This window comes from Heterocephalus glaber, unplaced genomic scaffold, assembly GCF_053883595.1.
Source record: "Heterocephalus glaber isolate CG9 unplaced genomic scaffold, H.glaber_assembly_v1.0 deba00001586, whole genome shotgun sequence".
Classification (NCBI taxonomy): Eukaryota; Metazoa; Chordata; class Mammalia; order Rodentia; family Bathyergidae; genus Heterocephalus; species Heterocephalus glaber.
The window spans coordinates 1271901-1294347 of NW_028258364.1; positions in this window are offsets into that span (position 1 = coordinate 1271901).

Genomic DNA, 22447 nt, shown 5'->3' on the forward strand with positions numbered 1-22447 from the left:
ACCCTATAATACTTTCTTCAAATTACTTCTTCTTTCCTCAAAATTAATCATTATTAGTCATCAATCCTTTCATTTGAGCTATTCAGGAGGCTGAGGCAGGAGGAGGACAAGTTCAGGGCCAGCCTGGGCAACTTAGCAAGACCTTTTGTCAAAATAAAAAACAATAATATAATAATTTTTAAGAAGGACTGGATAGAGACAGTAATAGAGTATTTGCCTAACATCTGCAAGACTCTAGGTTTTATCCCCAGTACAGAGAACAATCAAATCTTCATATTTCCGTATACATGCAATGTCACTAATTGCTGGACTATATCTCCTCATCTTCCAGATGCCACCCAGACTCAAAAGGAGGGAAGTATATGGAGAATACATGTTTCAGGCAGTAGGACTGAGGGACCACATCTTACAATTTGGCCTACCATACTAGGCTATTCATTTTACAGAAATAAAGTAAATTCATTAAGATTACACACATAATAAGTGACAAACCTGAGGCTAAAATATAAGTATTTTAATGCAAAAACCAGTAGTTTCCTGTGATTAATTAATCTAGGATCTTATTTGTTGTCATCCAAGTGTCTTGCCATTTGTCTGTATTTTAATACATTTTAAATATTACAACCAGAATGAACAATATTAGGAGTATAAGGTTTTCCTTTGAAAAAAGTATATGTGTATATACCTTTATCATATATATATATATATATATATATATATATATATATGATAAAAATACAAGCATAAAAATTCCGTATTAGAAAAGTAGGATTTTTATTCCATCAGATTGTGGTCAACAATCATTATACATACTGAGTAGAAGGTACTGTTAGACAATTCAATTCTCCAGTAGCCCAGCAGGCAAGAATCCCAGGATGGAGCCTGCTGCTCATGACCTCCGTAAGTAGAGAAAAGGGGTACACTTCTCTTGACTTCTGGTTTTTTGCTTTAGTCTGATTTTATATCACTTCTAGTATCTGCCCCACATTTTAACCACTAAGTAAATTAAGTGACTTCAGATATTATACATTCCTTTCTCCAAAATAATCTTTCTGTAATCATGGTGAAATAATATTTCATTACTCTAAATGTTACAGGGTAGCTACAAGGGAATTTTAGATAAGAAGCATGGACTGACAAATTTGCATACTACAAAGTGTGCCTTGATAAAATGTCCTGCTAAATACAATATACAAAACTCAGGTCAGCTTCAAATATACATGAAATATATATTCTTATATATTCAATGAAAAATTGGTACCCTCTTCTGTCCACTTTAGAGAAAATAAATTGTTAAAGTCAGATGCTCTAAGTGGCCCTTCCCGCCTCCCTCCACAAGAAGCTGCCCAACAGAAGCCCCGAGGCCCTCAGAGACCACTGGAACAGCTCTCTTATTCCATGGTGTTCCCAGTTGATCCCCATGAGAACACCTGCCAAAATAAGGTAATAGTGGGGTAGGAGAGAGCCAGCCAGGCACAGAGGATTCATAACAGGTTCACTGTGCAAGATGCAAAATATACTGAAATACGTCAGATGCTCCCTGGACCAGCCTTGGAAAACTCTAACCATTTGCCCTCATCTGTGAACCACAAGTGGTCTTACAGAGTATTCTGTGGCTGAAGCTGGCACTGGTAAGTTTCCATACAGCACAGAGTAAATAAATGCAGCATTTGCTTTTTTAAAAGTTAACATTGCCACTGTGAGCATCAAGATTTTGCTAGGAGAATCGCCATTCTTCTATTTCAGAATATTAATGATATTAATGGACTTAAAGTTAGTCAACAAATCAGAGTAAGCATGAAAAAGAGAAATCCTTGAACATCAGTAAAACATTGTTGATGTTTAGGGACTCCTTTCAATTCTCTGCAGTTTTGCAGATGTCTAGAATTGAAAGGAGTCTTAGAGATTGCTTCGGCCTCCCATGGCCCTTTCCTGGAAAGGAAAAGGAAAAGGAGATTTAGATGAATAAAATCACTTACTCAAATTCACAAAACTCAAAATAAATCTACAGGAGGACTTGAGCCTCTTGGTTCTCTTGAGCTAAGACTTTTCATCTAGACAAAACTTGAGATTCATGGCTCTGGGAAATTGGACCCACCTATTTCACTGACGCTTTGCCTTTATGACTATTCCCTTTGCCATGTGACTATATTGTCTCTTTCCACTTGTTATAGCCCCTCTGTTTCCTGACTGCCCACACACCTGAAGCATTTCTTATAGAATGGAATACATATGGCTCTCACTTTTCCACAACACATATAAGCATCCAAAACTTTATTGCAGTTAGCCCGAAAGTATACGTCAATGATTTGGTATAAGATGATTATGATTAAAAGGAATTGCTCTATAGAACAATAACTTCATTGTTTAGTAAAACAGCTAATGTATCATCAAATGAACACAGTTGGAGAAGAATCAGTATCCTGGTTGTGTGCATTATGCAAACAGGCAACATAATATTGCTAAAATTAGAGAATATAAATAGCTCTTAAATATACATTCACAGTGGCAAACCACAAGGCTCAATGAATGAGTCAATGCAAAAATGTAAGATGAACTGTGTACAGGGATGTTGGGTTACTCCAAAAAGACTGAGTTGGCCCTCTAGGAGTATACTGTCAAATGTACCCAATGAGTATTCGCTGTTTGTGTGCTGTTCTCATGAAATGATGTGCTAGCTATATGTTATACAGTTCTTATGAACTTTCAAAGCAATTTTTTTTTTTTTGTACGGGAGATCGAACTCAGTTTCTTGCACTTGCGAGGCAGGCGGCAGAACTACTAAGGTAAATCCCCACCCCTTTCAAAGCAATTTCTACAAAGTAACAATCTGAGGAAATATCATATATAAAAAGGAAGTTTTTTATTTCTTTGGTAAAAGCACCTTATATCCCAAATAGAAGCTATTATCACCACTATATCATTATAACATCATAGGACAGCTCAGTCAAAGGATCTTGTTTTTATTTATTCATAGTGAAATCAACAAAACAAGAAATCGGTTAGAAATATCAGCCTTTGCTGGAACAAAATATTTGGTTCAAATATTTTTCACCAATATAAAATCAATGAAATGAATTACATGCCTTCTACAGACAGTTTAGAAAATAAAGATGGTTTCAATGTATTATTGTTGCTAGAATAATTTGAACAAACATTCCATATTTTTAATGTATCTCCTAGATAAGAATCAAAACTTCACGTGTACAACATGAGGTTCAAAGTTACCTTACAAAAATGGTCTATAATTTATGTCCTGTGCATTTCCTTTGCTCATGAAGCAGCATCATAATTGCACTTACATTAGCTTTTTACTGTCAGTAGCCAACTTGCCAGACATTGGATACTGCTGTTACAGTCAAGTCAGGGATCTTAGCAAGTTGTTAAGAAAACTTTTATATTCATTTAGTGATAGTTAGATTTTTGTTATTCATACTTGATTTTATTCAGCCATACAAACACATAATTGATTTATGAAAGACAAAACCTTTTATTTGGAATTGCCTGAGTCCTTTCCATAATAAATAGATTTGAATGCAGAGGTGACATTTTTCAGTTCGATGGCTGCCATTCCACAGTAGACAGGAAAAAGCTCTATTTTGCTACCATAGACACTGTCTACCTTGTGGTATTAAGTTACTTTGCAATGATGACTATTTCCAAGATTTTCAGCTTTACGAACATCTGCTTTTCAGAACCACATTTTAAAGGGGGAAAATCTAAGAGACAAAAAAAAACCAAAATCCGCAGGACAGGAAAATATTTCCTTCCCTTCTCTTCTATAAAACAGCAGCGGATTCCAAATTGAAACCACTGATCACATAAGAACTTCAGAGATACTGCCCTGTGCCAGTCCTTTTTGTGAGGCATAACTCCAGGGCAAAGGTGAGTGTAGTTTAGGGAACACTCTGTAACAATCACTGCTTCTAAAGCAGAACAGAGGAAGGCCAAAAAGGTCAGACAAACAAACCCTACTCACTCCCTTTAAGATCTAGAGGCCTGCTTTCTGCCTAAAATGCACTCATTGAGTTCTTGCTCTCCTGCTGTATAAGGTAGGAGGGAAAATACAATCATTCAGACAAAACACTGGCTATCAGTGAAGCGAGGTGCCACAGCCAGTCTGCCCTTCCACGGGTGAAGCAAAACCACCTTGTTTTACCCACACAGAGCATATGTGTCCTCCCCTTTCACAGATTATGAAAATACTTCCCTAGAAAGTTGGTGTGCTGTCCATTCCATGTTGTGATTGATCAGAGGCCCCCAGAGACTCTTGTGATTCAACTCCCTTTCACCAGGCAGTAACAAGAACCCTGCCCAAGCGATTTGGTCTACCTTAGTGAAAATACTTTGCTTCTGAATTCAAATTCTTGAGTCACCTATTCTAACCTGTTTTATATTTTAGAGAGTTAGAGGGCAGAAAGTCTTATTTTTAATGATTTGACTCGGATAAATGCATAAGTATAAAATCAGAGTAACGTTCTGTTACAGATGTTCCTTCACTTATGATGGGTTACATCCCATAAGGTCGTTAGAAGTTGAAAAATTTCATAAGTTGAAAATAAACTTAAGGTACCTACCATGCCAAATATCATAGCTTAGCCTAGTGTTCTGGGCTCCAAACGCTTACATTAGACTAGACTTAGGCAAAAGTGATCAAGCACAAAAAAGTATTCTACAGTAAAGTATTGAATAAATGATGGAATATATTAAATATTATACTAAAATATAGTATATTTATATAGTATAATATTAAATACTATACTGAAATTGAAATACAGAATGATTATATGGGTACATTTTTACACCATTATAAAGGTGAAAATCCTAAGTAAGTTGGGGCCATCTGTATTTCTTTACTTCATATTTGGGTAGCAATACAACTACACTTAAATGTTAACATCATAATAATTAAGCTGTAATTAAAGCAGTTATAGAATAATGATACAAAAAGCTAAGAATAAAAATTATGAAAGTATAGAATTTTAAGCTAAAAATAGCTCAGCAGTCTTTGAGAACCTACATTTTAAAGAAGATGGAAAAGATTTTTTGCCAAAGAAGGATTTCATATTTTTCTCTTATGTTTCAGTAAATCTGCAAACATTTTCTGGAATCTTCCTATTATTATTTTGTAGGAGCTTGAGCTCCTATATTTTCCCTTAAGCATCACCATATTTCTCTACTACCTTCACAGCAAAACCTCTGGAAAGAGTCATCTCTAGAGGCTGTCATTCTTCTCTCATCTCAAAATCTCTTCTTTACCTTTGCACATGGACATCTTTTTCTTCCATGTAGTGGAGGCTAAACTTGTCAAATTTTCAGTGGTCTTCAAGTTGCAAACAGCAAATGCTGATTTTTTTCAATGATCTCTGCAAGAGAAAATTGGATATTCATTAAGAATAATTCTAAATATTTGTATTAATGTCCTTAGCCTATTTATATGATAAAAATAATTGACAAAAAAGTATCAAGTGTTTATGTTCGAAATACAGACATAAAAAGAATTCTAAACATAATTTTCCCAAAGAAGATTTCTTTCTTCTTAAAAAGACAGAAGAGGTGTCCATGGATTTAGCTCAATGGTTCTGCCGGCCTGCTTCACAAGCGCAAGGTTCCGAGTTCAATCCCCCAGGACCAAAAAACAAAAACAAAGGAAAAAAGACAGAAGAGGGGTACTCATTAAAATACAAGGGCAACTACTAGGTACTACACGTCCACAAAAGCAAATTATTTTTTTTAAAAGCCAATATACACATTCTCAAGGAAATTAAAATAAAGAACAACAGGCAAGTATAGAGAAAGACAGTTAGCTTAGGAAATCTTTCTGAGATAGTTTAATATTGAGCCAGGGATTGAAGTAAGAATTTTTTAAAAAGTAGATTCCTTTACTAAATCCCTGACATTAAATTCCAAATACAATGCTATTACATTTTTATTCGGTTGATTCTCGTGTTTTCCTCAAGATCAGCTTAAACAGTTCAACACCCTCCCATGAAACGCTCCTGTTCCAAATCTTATACATTCTATATTGCCTCACTTTAGACATAACATTGTATTAGTCCAATAATGTGTCTAGCTATGCCTTTGGACTATGAGCTCTTCTTTCCATGAAGACTAAAAATGTTTTTTGAATGTCTTTAAATGTATGCAACATCCTGAAAGGAAAGTATTGTCATTAATAACAGGAAAGAGGAAAGAGGAGAGAAAAGAAGAGGTAAGAATGTCCCTAGCCACTAAGAAGCAGAGCTGTGAGTCAAACCCAAGACTATATAACCTGAAGCCTAAGCCAATTCTGTTATATTCATCACAAGTATTATTGACACAGAGCCTATAAATTATTCCAAAGATACAGACAGGATTAGTAAATGGTATGTGAGAGGTAGAAATCAGCTTGGCTTGTTTAAAGCACCGAAACCTTATTAAGAAATAGAAACCACTGCTTCTTGCATTTGCTACAAGCTCTCTGCTCTTTCATTCTCTCCCCACTTTCCCAGTAATTTCTATGATCATCATAAATTAAATTGCCATTTGTCTATTGATTGTTCCAAAATATATCTTTCTAGTCCAAACTGTCCTCTGGAGGATCTGAACCATATATTTATCTGCCTGTCTAACATCTTCCTGGATGCCCCTGTAGAGCTATTCAACTTGACGGGGAAGTTTAAATGTGTTCCATACATTCTTAAATATTGTCATATTTTAAGAACTAGGAAAGAACACTGCTCTTGAAGATATTATGTGAATGGATGTGCAAGTTTCAGAATTGAATCTGGCCCCTTTATAATGAGATATAAATAAGTCATCAAAATCTCACACTAATTATCCTCCAGTTTACATTTCAGAACATCTTTGATTCAGTTATGGTGTTTAATCTGATCATGGGCCTTACTTTTATATATTGATGTTTCTACCATGTTGTCTTTATAGATAATATACAAGTTCACACTCACTGAATCAGTCAGGACTCAGCCAGGAAAATGGAAACCCACTAGACAATGCACAACACAGATGTACTTTAGATAGTGGCTTACACATGTTCTGAAGGCCTGAAAAAGCAAAAAGGTACAGAGATATCCAAAATAACTGCTGGAGAGCTAATGAAGCAAAATGGTAGACACTGGAAATATCAGACCCTAGGAGTCTGGAGAAGAAGCTCATAGAATTGGTGCTTAGACTTCTGAAAGAGGATGTCACTTGGATATTGATAGAAACCAAATGGCTGAGATAAGGACTCTGTAGAACTGGATCCCAGAGCTCTCAGAAACAGATTCACCCACCAGCTGCTGCTGGGACCTCCATGGTGCATGATGCAATTGGTTTTCCAGTACTGAAAGAAACAGGAGGCTGGAGTCCATGCTTACTTGGCTTGGGTTTTAAACCCATGTTTGACTGAATCCAGTACCTGACCCTTAGGGTCTACACAGCACTGTGCTTCCCAGTCCTTGTTTTTCTCCTTTGCAGTCTATTCTACATCCTGTTGCCAAAGTGCACCACCTAATAACAAAATGCTAATCATGCCATACTCTGTCCTAGACCCCTCTAGTCATTCCCTGTCGGCTAATGTTTTAAATATGTATTCCTGTCCGGTGTCAAGGCCTTCTAGAATTTTCTAGCCCTTTTCCCCTGCTTCTTTAGTGCCTTGTGTGCTCCCAAGGGCTTCTTTCTTCCTTAGAAAGAGTAAATTTTCTGACATTAGCATTTCCTTCATGACATAACTCAACCTCATCTTACTCCTTAATTTATTTTCAAAAAGTAGCAAGACATATAAAAAAATTTTCATTTCTGAAGAGCCACCACAAGAGTGAATGAAGTAGCTGCTGTAGAATTAAAACTTTACATATTTTCATTGAAAATAAGGAGTCTAATTTTTGCCAATTAAAACTAAAATGACAATTGAATGTGTAACTTCAATTGAAAGAACCTAACCTGGACCGGAAGAACCTCACTCTGTCAGTGCTAAATTTTTTACACATCTTTTTTTTTATTTTCACATACAGGGCAGACTGTTTAAAAGGAAGAAATTCTCAGCAATTTAACAACTAAGTTCCTGATCTGGGGTCAGGTCCATGTATAATCTGTGGATGTGGTGTTTACTATATGTGAGTTGTGTTTGTGAGTTGCAGCATTTCGGAAATGTCTAAAGCAACATTTTTCCTTACTTGCCCTTTGAGTTACAAAATTAGCTTTAAACAGGAAGAGAAAATTTGCTACTTACCCTTGAAAGGTGTTCTTTTATGTGTGAAAACACTAAGGTGAAAATGTCAAATATTTCACATTTCTTTGAGCCTGTGAAATGTAAGAGGATGTGAGATTTTCAGATGATCCAGACTGAAGTTATGGGTGGTTCTCCTGCCCATGTGTAGAGCTCCCGATGTTGCCATTTCATTTTATTTTTAAAAGGCAAATGTTAAAGATTTTGTGCTTCCCTTGAATGTATGAAATTGCTTTTGTTTCCCTTTATGTAGAAAAATAAAAATTAACCTGAAATTTAATTTGTGATTGAAAAAAACACTATATGACATTTAATTGCTTAGAACACTTTAAATCCAATTTCTTGGTGTAAGTTCCAGACCAACTTCTGGATGAGACACTAAAAACACTTTTTTGCTTTTGCACTTGTTTTCCCAAGAATTTGCCTAAATATTCAAGTTACATCAATTTAGAACTTATCCAACCTCCAGAGTCCTCCATTCATTCAGCCTATTTGGGTGCTTCCTTGCCACCTGCTCTTAACTAATGCATAGTTTCTTATGTCGTTTCTGGTACGCTTCCAATGGTTATAGGTCACAATGACAATGTATTACTCTATACATAGGCTGAGCATTTGTTTGCAATGATGAACTACACATGTTGCCCAATATTGCCAGAATTTAATGCCTCATTTCCTGCTGTACCCTTGAGAAGATGGCATCTGGTCCAAATTTTGGGTCTCTTTGAAGATGCACTGTAGGTAACTGTCATCTGGGTAGTAGAGACACTTGAGCAGCTTGTTAAGTATTCTGAAATCTGGAAGTTTACGTAGGTGAGGATAATTAGTCTTCAAAATAAACTGAGTATAACAAGAAAATAATAAACTCCAAAACTGGAAACTAGCCAAGATTTCATCTAATAAAAACACATTGAGTTGAATTTTAAAATTTGAGAGGTTAAAGAATTTACATGGACATTTCTTTGGGTTTGGGGTTGTATTTTAGTAATACCTGTAAAAGCAAGGTTAAATTTATAATGTAATGAAACATCTACATTTTGAAGAAACGAGGTCTTTGAAACATATATCAGCTTGATTGTTCAAGCTGCTCTAGCCCTTTCCCTTTCTACCAGAACCCAGTCACAATATGCTCCTTCTCCAAGGGCAAGTAGAGCTTCCATGCCATTTCTGCAGACTCCTGCTTTATCATGCAATGTACAAAAAGTAATGTTTCTTGGTTTTTCATCAGGATAATATTACTGTTTATTGTTTACAATGATAGTAAGGGCATGGCTTAAATTCACTTTCTCAAATTTATTCTTCTTCCATGTACCTTTGTACTAGCCAAATAGAGCTAAATCACAAAAATGAGAAGAAGAGAAATATACTTTCCTGACTTTCTAAATAAAATATTTTGTGTATGAGTAATAGGCCTGAGTAAAAGTTACGAGCTGTTCATTTTTACGTATCCCACCATGAAGAAATTATATAACCAAAACTGTATCTAATGAAAACTGTCATACTTGAGTTTGAATTAGATATTTGGGTCATACTATAAATGTTTGCTTTCTGTTATATATCACCCTAAAAGAACATTTACTTTCAATATTGGAACAAATTTGGAGATATAGACACTGACTCAAAATGTTATTCTTATGTAAATATCAATAGTGCTCCTTTCCAGTGACTATACTGGATTTTAATAGAAAAATATGTCATAAAATAAGTTTATTTTATATAAGTTCTAGTAGTCAAAATTAGATGGTATCAAATATTTTAGATTAATTAAATCAAAGAATTCTCAAATTATATGCCATAGTATAAAAAAGTTATCATACAGAGAAAATATCCCAAGTTGAGAAAAAAAATAGATTTAAAAATGGGACTACTAGAGGAATACAGGTGCTAATTTTAACAAAAGATACACGAATCTTCCACTTGGAAATTAGAATATCATCAAGAAGTAATCTCTTATCCTACTGAATTCAGTGATAGGAAAACTTTTTTTAAAAAAGCATAATGTTAAATGTGAGAAATAGAAACATTGGAATTATTATTTTAAATAACTGTCACACAACATTAAATTTGGTCTATAACCTTTGGCTTCTCTTCTTTCAAAAGAAATAAATATTAAGAGCAGACTCTAAAAAGTATTTTTCTCCTGCTATTAATATGCTTACTGGTTTATAATCTGGCCTTATCAGAGGGTAAAAGAAGTACATCTGGTATCATTGAGGTTACAGTAGGGTAAAACAGGAAACCAGTTAAACCAGTTGGATTCACCAGTCATATTCTTACAATTATTTACAAATGTTAAAAATTCTTGTAAGAAAATAAATTGGGAGATAGTTTGAAAATGATCAATAATAATGAGATAAAGGAGTAGTTTTTGTTGGGCATTAAGGTTATCATTTAGAGTGAATTACCACAATTAATTCTATAAATAAAATATAATGTCATATGTAGAAGTAGATATTAGTGTGTCTATTTTTCAGACAAGGAAACTGAAGTACCAACAGCTCTTCAATTTAGGTGTGACATTATAATTAAGGTGGCTTTCAAGTAAAAACAGCAAATAAATATATGAAAAAATGTTCAACATCACTGGTCATTCGAGAGATGCAGATGAAAACAATGCTGAGATTCCAACTCACCCCACAAAGAATGGCTGCTATCATGAAATCAACCAATAACAAATGCTTGCGGGAGTGTGGAGAGAAAGAAACCCTTCTCCATTGTTGGTGGGAGTGCAGACTGGTGCAACCACTGTGGAAATCAGTATGGAGATACCTCAAAGAACTAGGACTACAGGTCCCTTTTGACCCAGCTATTCCCCTACTGGGAATCTTCCTCAAAGAATTAAAAAAATCATACCACAGCTATATATGTGTACCTATGTTTATAGCAGCACAGTTTATAATAGCTAAAGCTTGGAAACAGCCCAAGTGCCCACTGACTGGAAACTGGATAAAGAAGATGTGGTTTTTTTTATAAAATGGAGTACTACTCAGCCATAAAGAATGAGAAACTAGAGTCATTTATAGCTAAATGGATGAATATTGAGGCCATACTCTTAAGTGAAATAAATAGGACACACATGTGTAAATACCAAATAGTTTCCCTAGTGTGAGAAACTGAAAGTGTAAATAAGGATGAAAATGATTAAAATGAATAATTGATAATTTGAAATAGGAAAAGGTCCAAGGGTTTGGGGGTGGCAGGAGGGGAAGGGGAAAGGGAAGAAGGGAAAGGAAAAATTATGAGAAAGACAAAAAATGGAATCAAAGTCTGCGTAAATAGGGAAGGGTGGAGGGGGTGAAGGGTGCACAGGTAATGGGAGAAAAAATAAGAACTAAGATACATCATGTTCAGGTACAAACACCCAATGATAAATGTAAATGTATTGTATACCTAAAATGTACCAATAAATATATAAATTAAAAAAGGAAAAAAAATTAAGATGGCTTTCAAACTCACATAGGATTTTAAATATTTTTTTTCTATTCTGACTTTAGGAAACTTGGGATTATACCTTATCACAGCAGACTTTTTTGATAATTAATAAGGAAGACACACTCCTCCTTGTAAACATATACAGGAATTTTTTTCTCCTTTTTTCTACACAACGTTTTAAAAAACCACAAGAATTTTAAACATAAGCTGCATCTGAAAAAATACTATCAAAATCACATCTTAGCTTTCCATTTAAGTACTTACTCTGTACCAAACACTTTTCTAAGAGCTCTATGTACATTAACTTCTAGTACATGACCACCCCTACAAGGTAAGTAATTACTTCTCCCTTATATTGATGGAGAAATAGAAAAATGAAGCCCCAAGATCATAATACCCAACAATGGCAGAATAGGGGCACAAATCCAGGCATTCTGGCTCCAGATTCTGCCCTCTTTATTGTGTGAGGGCTTTTCCCCCCAGTCAGGTTAACTTAAGCTAAATAACAATATTTGTACAGGACTTACTTTAAAAAAGACAGTGTAAAAAACACATATACATACATATTAATAGAGAAATTAATGAAAATAGAACTTATTCTATGAGGTAGTCCCTACATGAGATTACATGGGCACAAGTCAAAATATTTATCCACACAACAGAGCTAAATCTTGCAGAAATCAAATGATTTTAAGAGCCAATACAATCATAGACTGTAATGCAAATGCTTTATCGAAGTACAGTATCTTGACCAAAGTCAGTATCTACTAAAGTATGGGTTAGATGCCTGTCTTAGTCACTTTTCTCATCACTGAGACACAATACTTAACACTCACAAATTAAAAGAGGAGAGGTTTATTGTGGCTCACAGTTTCAGATGTTTCAGTCCACACATGACTGACCAGGTAGCTGCCTTGGAGAAATGCATGGTGGAAGGACCTGGATAGAGGAGAGCTGTTCATCTCATGGTAGCAGGAAGCAAGGAGATAAGGGAGGAGTGGGAAAGAGAGATACAACATACCCTTCAGGGTCAGGCCCCCAGGGAGTTGCCTCTTCGTACCAGACCTCACCTCCTAACAGCATATTCAACTCTGAACTCTCAGTGGGTGACTAGAGCACCCCCATAATCCTTTCAACTTCCCAAAGCCACACATCAGAGCACAGGAGACTTTTGGAGGACACTCTGGAGGGGAATTACAACTCCAGATCTCTCCAAATACAAAGCTGAACAGACTACAGAGCTGAGGAATAAATACAAACTTATATAATCACCTAAATTTTGAAAAGGGCACCAAAGGTGCCCAAGAGGGAAAGGATGATATTTTCAATAAGTGATGTTTAGAAAACTGAATTTTCACATGCAAAAGAATATAATTGAAACCTTGCATTGCATTACACACAAAAAACAATCCACAGTGGATAAAAGACAAATGTAAGACTAGAGACTATTAAACTATTAGGAAACAACACAGGGGAAAAGCTCCTGGATATGGACACTAGCAATGATATTTTTGCATATCATACTATGAGCTCAGACTATGAAACCAAATAAAATTGTGTCTCTGTAAAACTCAAAACTCTCATCACAGCCACGGAAACAAACAACAGAGTGAAGCAGCAGTGTATTAATTGTGAAATATATCTGATAAGGGCATAATATGCAAAATTTATTTTAAGACTACAACTTAATAATAGAAAAACAGCCTAATTAAAAATATGGGGAAAAAAACAGGCATGGTAATGCAAGTCTGTATTCCCAGCACTTTGGAAGATTGAGACAGGAAGATTGGAGTTAGAGCCAAGCCTAGAAAATTTAGTGAGAACCTATCTCAAAATTTTAAAAAATACAAAAAGAGCTGGGGATGTAACTCAGTGCAAAATGCCTGGGTTTAATCTCCAGTACTAAAAGAAAAAAAAATAAATAGAAATTTCTCCACAGAAGATATTAAAATGTTCAACAGCAATCTTAAAAGCATTCAACCTATTAATTATCAAGGAAATACAAATTAAGACCATTTTTAGATACTACTTCACCCATTAGGCAGGCTATCATCAGAAAGGCAACAGATAATAAATATTGGTGAGGATATAGAAAAAGTGGTTTCGATCCCCGGTACCAAAAAAAAGGGGGGGGGGATTTTTGTGCACTGCTTCTGGTATATCCATTATGGAAAGCAATAAGTAAGTTTCTAAAGAAATGATAAGTACAACTAGGATATGAACCCAGCAATCTCTCTTGTGGGCATAAACCCAAATAAATAAAATCATCAAATAGGTAAACTCTATTAATTTCAGTATTATATGGAAACAATCTAAGTGTCCATAAATAAACAGTTAAATAAACTGTATATACACCAATATTCATTGGAATATTTTCAGCTTTAAAAAAAATCTTGAGAATTTTTGATTTACTACAGCATGGATGAGTGTGAAGGACAGCATGCTAAGTGAAATAAGCCAGATACAGAAAAATACCACACAACCACTTTTCATTAGAATCTAAAAAAACAAAACTCAAATATATATATAAATGGAGAGTAAAACATGGCTACAGGACTCCTAGAGGAAAGAATGGGAAGATGTAGGCCCAAGTATACAAATGAACAAATAGGTAAAATGAATGTCTAGAGATTTAAAACATAGGCTGAGAACTATAGGTAATAACATTTCACTCTGTGTGAAGGTTCATGCTAAATTAGTAGATTTTAGCTGCTTTTTTGCCAAACATTTAAAAATGAGTAATGCTTCTGCACAGCAAGAGAAACCACCAACAGAGTGAAGAGACAACCTACAATGTGGGAAAAATTTTTCACCTGCTGTTCCTCAGACATAGGTCTACTATCTAGAATCTATGAAGAACTTAAAAAAATCAGACCTTCCAAATTAAAAGACCAAATTCAAAAATGGGCATCTGAAATGAACAGACATTTCTCAGACAATGAAGTAAAAGCAGCAACTAAACATATGAAAAAATGTTCAACATCACTGGTCATTCGAGAGATGCAAATAAAAACAACATTGAGATTCCACCTCACCCCAGAAAGAATGGCTGCTATCATGAAATCAACCAATAACAAATGCTGGCAGGGCTGTGGGGAAAGAAGAACCCTGCTCCACTGCTGGTGGGAATGTAGACTGGGGCAACCACTGTGGAAATCAGTAATGGAGATACCTCAAAGAACTAGGACTGGAAGTCCCATTTGACCCAGCTTTTTCTCTGCTGAGTGTCTTCCCCAAAGAATTAAAAGAATCCTACCACAGTGACATATGTGCACCCATGTTCATAGCAGCACAATTTGTAATAGCTAAAGCTTGGAGGCAGCCCAACTGCCCATCAACTGGAGACTGGATGAAGAAAATGTGTGTTTTTTTAATGAAATGGAATACTACTCAGCCATAAAAAATGAGAAATTAGGGCTGGAGATTTAGCTCAGTGGTGCTGCTGCCTGCCTTGTAAGTACAAGGGCCTGAGTTTGATCCTGGTACCAAAAAAAAACCAAAGAGAAATTAGAGACATTTATAGCTAAATGGATACACATTGAGGCAATAGTCTTAAATGAAATAAATAGGACACACATGTGTAAATACCGAAGTTTCTCTAGTTAGAGAAACTGAAAGTGTAAATAAGGACTAAAATAATAATAATAATAATAATAATAATAATGCAAAACAGGAAGAAAAGGGGCAAAGGGGAAATGGAAGTGGGAGAAGTAGGGGAAAGGAAAGAAGGAAATGGAATTAATATGAGAACATGGAAAAATGGAAACAAAGTCTTTGTAAATAGGGAGGGATGGAGGGGTTGAAGGGAGGGCAGGGGAAGGGGGAAAAACTGAGAACCAAGAAAGATTATGTAAAGGTGCAAATCTCCAATGATGAATGTCATTATATTGTATACCTAAAATGTACCAATAAAGGTAATTTTCAACAAAGAATCCTGGGTCAGAGACAAAGAAAAGATTATTATTTACAATGAGATTGGTAGCCATAAGATTTTCATTTGTTTGCACCAGTTTCAGTTCCCCAAAAGACACCAGCAGAGGCCAGCTGATTCTTGTGGGCACCCCAACCCAAAGAAACTCTAATATTTCATAATGCCCCGCAAGCAAGTCTGCTCAAACTTTTTTGCTAGGGAAAATAAATAAACCACTTATACAAGACAGTATGCATACATGGATTTTCTGTCAAATAACATATTATAACTCCAACTACCATACGTTATACAAACATTTTTGGAAAAATGAACCAGAGTAGAGACTGTCATTGCCTATGCTTCAAGTTGTACAGGCACATAACAGACTCATTAGAGAACAGCCTCTCAGTAGTAAAGATGAAAGAAACTAACATTTTTAAAGCAACTATTATAGCCTAATACAGCAAGAAGTACTTTATAACCACTATATTATTAAACCCTCACATCCTATTTTATATATTTTTGTACACTCTAATTTTAGTTCACAGTTACTTAAGAACTGTAAACTGTAACTGTAAAATTTGGGTAAATGATGATCATCCAGAAATACACTTCTCTCTGTTTAAAATAAATCCTCTCTCCCACCCCATCAGCATGTCTTAAACATGTCCTCTATTTTCTGGTCACAGAACTTACTGGCTGCATATTGCATATTATAGTTGATAACATGTCTGCTTTCCATAATTGAAACAAGCTAATGCAGGCAGATATTGTCATCATTTTTATTTATGCATAGAATATCCTCCAGACCTCAGGGTCAGTCACTGGAAACTCAATACATGTAGTCCAAATGAAGGAATAAAAGATTTCCCATTTAACCTGCAAACATATTCCAAACATTATCATGAAAAAATAAGTTCCTGAACTGTTTTTTGCTAATCAAAGAATTTGTATTTTACATTTACAATGCATTTATATTTGTGTATTTTCATTAATTATCAGTTTAATTAAGCAATACATCAGTTTAAAAATCTACATGTTAAAATGCAAACACAATAAATGAGTTGGTTCTTAATTCTTTAGTAATGTGTTTGGTATTTTCGGTTTTTGAATCTATTCTAAAGAGCAAAAATGTCAAAATGGCTTTATAGTGTTCAACTTGCAAAAAAAATTATGTGTAAAATAGAAGTAGGAGCCCTCGGGCTGTTTTAATATTGGTTATCTACACCCAGCTGTAATTTCTGCAACTTCTCTTGAGACTGACCTAGCTCTCACCAGGTGTTGCTCTGCTGGTGAAGCAGGACATGTCTCTTAGATCAGGTTGTTCCATGGTGGAGATAATTGCCAACAGATGGTGATAATCTGTTGCCAGTCTAATGGAGATCCCTGAAGATATGCTGGAAATGAAGTTTTCACTGATAGACACTTGGTTCTATTGTACAAAGTGAATAAACAGAATATCCATTACAGCTGGAAGGGAAGCTGCTTCTGATTAGAGAAAAGGAATATACAGACAGTTTAAGTTCCAGTGGCAGAAATCACTCTACATCGATTTCTGTATAAACTTCTGACTTTTAGGCTTGTTGACTATTCAGCCACTTCTGAGCTTTGAATGTAGGTTTCCTGAGCATTGGATGTATTTAGTGACAGCTGATGGACCAAAGGCACCTAACACATATGGATACGTACATCTTGGCCTGTCCCAAGGAACTCATGCTATTTACCGTCAACATTAGGCAGGGAACAAGGGTCAAGACTGCTCAAGATTCATTTCTTTTCTCATCTTTGTAATCAGAAGTATAATGTATCTTATTAAAGTATGGGATAGTTTTTAAAGAGCCATTTTATTTGTGTGATTTCTTCAGACTTAGCTACTATCTGCTATGGACAATAGTAATGTCACTCCATTTAAAACATCATGAATGAAGAATGCTCTCTATAAACATGCTACTCAAAGTATGGTTCACAGACCAGCCATCAATATCATCTGGAAACTAATTAAACATACAGAATCTTAGCCCCACCACAGACTAACAGAATCAGAATCGGCATTCCAATCTCCATTTTACACAGACCACATTAACATTTGAGAAGCATGGCTCTGACTCCGTAATATCTTTACATTCCAATTACAGTGAGACTTCTAAGACATAAAGTTTTTTAACAGTGAGATAACACAATATGCCACAAGGATATAATGATGTGGTTATTACCCAGAAATGATTCTTTGTAAATATTCTCAGTCTATTTACCAGACACAGTGATATTAGTTGTAGTACTCGAGCCATATTCATTTAGCAGACTGTCTTTTAAACTTTAATATACCCAAATAGCAATCACTATGCTCAGCCTCAATGCACTGTGTTCAAAACTGAACTGATTATTCTTCCACCCCCAATTTTTCTCCACTTACATTCTCTATCCCAGCGTAGAATTTTACCACTAATAGCACCTGAGCAAGAAAACTTTAAGTTTACCATGGGTTTACTTTTCTACCGTATCTCCCATATCTAACAGTCCACTATTTCTCACCTGACCATTTCCTAGAAGATTCGACTAGTTAAATTCTCTATCATCTTGCCTCCCTCTGGAGAACTTTCTAAAATATAAATCTGATTATATTATTTGATTAAATCCTTTTAAAAAGGTCTTAAGAATGCTTATTCTTTATAGGAAAAAGTGTCTGAAACTCAACCTTAAACCTTTCCAATTTCATTTTTGGCTTGGAGTTCTTGAACATTTAGCTTCACCTACAGAATTGTCTGTTGTTTCATACATATGAGAAGTCCTTTTGGACTTAAATATCTTCAAAGTGTTTTTTCATCTACTCAAATAATTTTCTTCCTCTTTTTGTGTAGCAAATTGCTATTAATATTTCAAGAGTTACATCACTTCATGAAAATGCAGAACAAAATAGAATTTTATTTTCCCAGCACATATGCTGGTGATTAATTGCAATGTACTATACATCTTCATCTTTTGCAACATTGCTAATTCTCTCATCAAGAAGAAGAGCCTATGTCCTCACCCCTTGAATCTGGGCTGGATTTGTGACTTGCTCTGCTCTGTACAATGAAGTGGAATTGCCAGTTCTGAGCCTTGACTTCAAAAGGCTTTGTATCTCCCACTCATGTGACTGCACTATAAACAAACTTGGGATAGTGTACTGGAGCATGAGACTGACTGTGTCACTGGAGGATATTCCTAACAACTTAATACCAACTACTATGTATTAAGTAGTAACACATAGTAATATTTACTAGCAGTATAGTAACATAGTAATATAGTAGTATAGTAACAGTAATATTAATATAGTATATATAGTATATAATATAGTATATATGGTATAGAATATATAGTATAGTATAGCATATAGTAATAATATAATTAATATAGTATATATAGTTCCAATAAAAGAGTTCCAAAAAAATAAGTTCCAATAAAATAAGCAGAACCCAAACCTATGGTAGGACCTCCAATAAGATAAGTTCCAATAAAGTAAGAGTTCCAATAAAATAAGCAGAACCCAAACCTATGGTAGGACCTCCCTTCTGACTCAGAGATTCATGGAAAAAATAAATGCTCACATTTTAACCCACTTTTTTTTTTTTGAACAGGGGAACTCAGGACCTTGCACTTGCCAGACAGGCATTGTACTACTGAGCTAAGTCCCCAGCCCTTTAACCCACATATTTTTTAAGTGGTTTTGCAATGACTGATACAGATATAAAAATTTTAACTAAAGCTTTAGGTGTCATCTTAGTTACTTTCTCATTTCTGAGACACAATACTGACACCCACAACGCCAAGGAAGTAAGATTTATTTTGGCTCACAGTTTGTAGAGGTTTGAGTCCATAGTCAGCTGGCTCCAAGGTAGAGTAGCATAGCAGGTGTGCATGGCCTAGGAGAAAGAGCCCATGGAATGGCAGCAGGAAGTAGAGAGAGATCAAGGGAGCAGCGAGGGAGATAAAACCTTCCAGGGCACACCCCCAGCAACCTACCTCCTCCAACCAGGTTTCACACCCCAACATCACATTTAGCTATAAACTAGCCTAAAATATTTGCTATATAGATCTTTACAGAAAAGTGTTTGCCAAACTCTGAGCTATAGTACTGAGTACCTTGTGGCATTGGTAAAAAGATAGAAAATTAGACCACCTGAAAGAATAGAGACCTCAGGAATGAATCCATAAATATATGTTTAATTGTTTTATGACAGAGTTGCTACTGTAGATCTGTACATAAAACACAGGTTTTTAATCATGCCTAATAATTGATTATCTATATGAAGGAAAATGAAATATTGGGACCAAGTTTAATTTAAAGCAAAACTATAAAGAACCAAAACATAATACCGAAGAACAATCCCCAGTCTAGAAGAAAGATTTCTTAACACACAAAACAGCACTAAGCCTAAAAAATTCATAAAATTGTAACATTAAAAATTAAAACTTCAACTTATGAAAGTAAATCATAAAGTGTAAAAAGACTAACCACAGAGGTGGAGAGGATATTTGTAATCTATAAAAGTAACAAAAACTACTATTCAAAATAAATAAATAATTCTTACAGAACAATAAAGAAAAAAGCAGGCAGTACAATGGGAAACTGATGAAAAGAGTAGAGCAGTCCAATGATAAAAGATGAATTGATTAATCAAGTGACCAATAATATTACAATGTACTTAACCTCATTAACACAAAAAAGAAAATTACAACCACAATAAGATACAATTACATACTCACCCTGTTAACAAAAATAAGGAGGCAGACAAATCAATCTTAGACATTTCCAATTGCATTTCTTATTCTCTGCTGATGAAATAGAAATTGATCTAACCACTTTGGAAACCTGGGATTAGTTCATAAGATTGAAGATCCTCCTACCTTGTGACCTAGCTGGTCCCCCTCTTTGTTAAATAACCCAATAGTGAGTCTCCATTGTTTTCCAATATCAGCACCCATCTATCAATTTGTTAGAAATATAGTTATTCAGGCCCCACCCCAGACCTATTGAGTCAAAAGCCCTAGGGGAGGGATTTAGTAATTTTTGTTTACATAAACTCTCCAAGCTTCTGATTCTAATGCTAAAATTTGAAAACCATTGCTGTAGAAAAACACTTACATATGTTCCCCCAAATGCATGTTCAAAATTGTTCATAGTATTATTATTCAAGAGAGGCCAAACTGGAAACAACCCAAATGTCTTCAATTGTTAAGTGGTTAATAAATCATGGCATATGTATAAAATGAAATATTACTAGCAATGAGAAATGAACATTAGCTCCATGCAATAACATGAATCAATCTCACAAACATAATGTCAAGAAAAGAGAAAATCCAAAAGAAAACCTGTGGTATAATTCCATTATATAAAATCCAAAAATGAGCAGAGTAAACATTTTGGAAGAAGTCTGTGTTTAGATATTAAAAAACAACAAAAGAATTATCATCATTAAAGTTGAAGGGTTACTTATCTGTGAGAATGTATCAATAAGTAATGGCATTAATAATGCTCTATTTGAGCAAAGACAATGCTGGATTCCTTGTCTTAAATAGAAAATACAAGACTATTCACATCATAATTATTTCCAAAATGTAATCATACTTTTCATGTACTCTGTCACATAGTTACAAGATATCTCATAATTGGGGAAAAAACACATACATGTGTAAAACTGATTTATAAGTAATGATCTGAGGATGCTAGTTTTCATCCTAGATATGTTTAGTCAGTTTTCTTATTGCTAGGGCACAATATTGTAACTGGCACTCATAACATGAAGTTTAATTTACCTCAAGTTTCAGGGGATTCAGTACATGGTTAGCTGGTTCTAAGGCAGGAATATCATAGAAGAAGATGGCAAAGCAAAGCTGCTTAGTTCATGGTGACCCGGAAGCTGAGCAGGGTAACAGTGCCAGAGAGGAAGGGGCCAGGGACCAGATACCATAGCCAAGGACACACCTCCATAACCCACCCAGACACACCCATCCCTTGGGTGGTTCCCAAGCTAATTATGATACTACAACGATGCTTAATCATTGATGCTTATTATATCTGGTGTGACAACATCAGATATAATGTAAAATCTCCATAACATGACTATCTGTATGAGGTGCTCTCTAAATGTTACATGTGGTAATCATTACCATAACTACTACTTGAATACATTGAAGTTTTAGTGGGTTTAATATAAATTTTAAAGCACTTCCCTCTGCCCAGAAATTTCTTTTTGCCCTTTTTATTTAAAAAAATCAACTAAGAATGCCTAGTGAAAGAGAAGTGACAGTGTCTATATTTAATAGATGGGTTTTTGCTGAACAACTCATTAGTTGTCCCTTTTTTTTTTTCAACACTATGAAGGCTGTTAGGAACAATACAGTTGCATGTCTCTCATGCAGAAATTGGTCCAGCTTTTCAATTTAGCTTTGAAACTCATTAGTTGTTGATAATTCATGAATGATCCCCTATTATAATGACTAGGAGTTATAAGAGTGGGAAAAAGAGTGATATTTTGACACTGAATGGGCAACTTTGGCAATTAATGCCTGGTATTAAAAAATACCATCAGATCCTGAAAATATCTCCCATCACCTCACTCTATTTAGTTGTAAATGTCCAATCACTTTAGTGGAACAAATTCACCAGAACTTTAAAATGAAGTCATGGAAACTTAGACAGATTTTTTTTTCCAAACCATTCTGTCATTTCCTCAGCAACAAAATGACTCTAAAGACTGGTGAGTCATGTGCTGACCTGAAACTCACAAACAGAGGTTGTGTGTGAATGTCGGGGGCCTGCACACAGGGCAGACATCAGGGAGGCCAAACTCAAGTAACAACTTCCTATTGCCAGCCAATCCTAGAATTATCCACAGGTGGCACATGAATAATTAGCT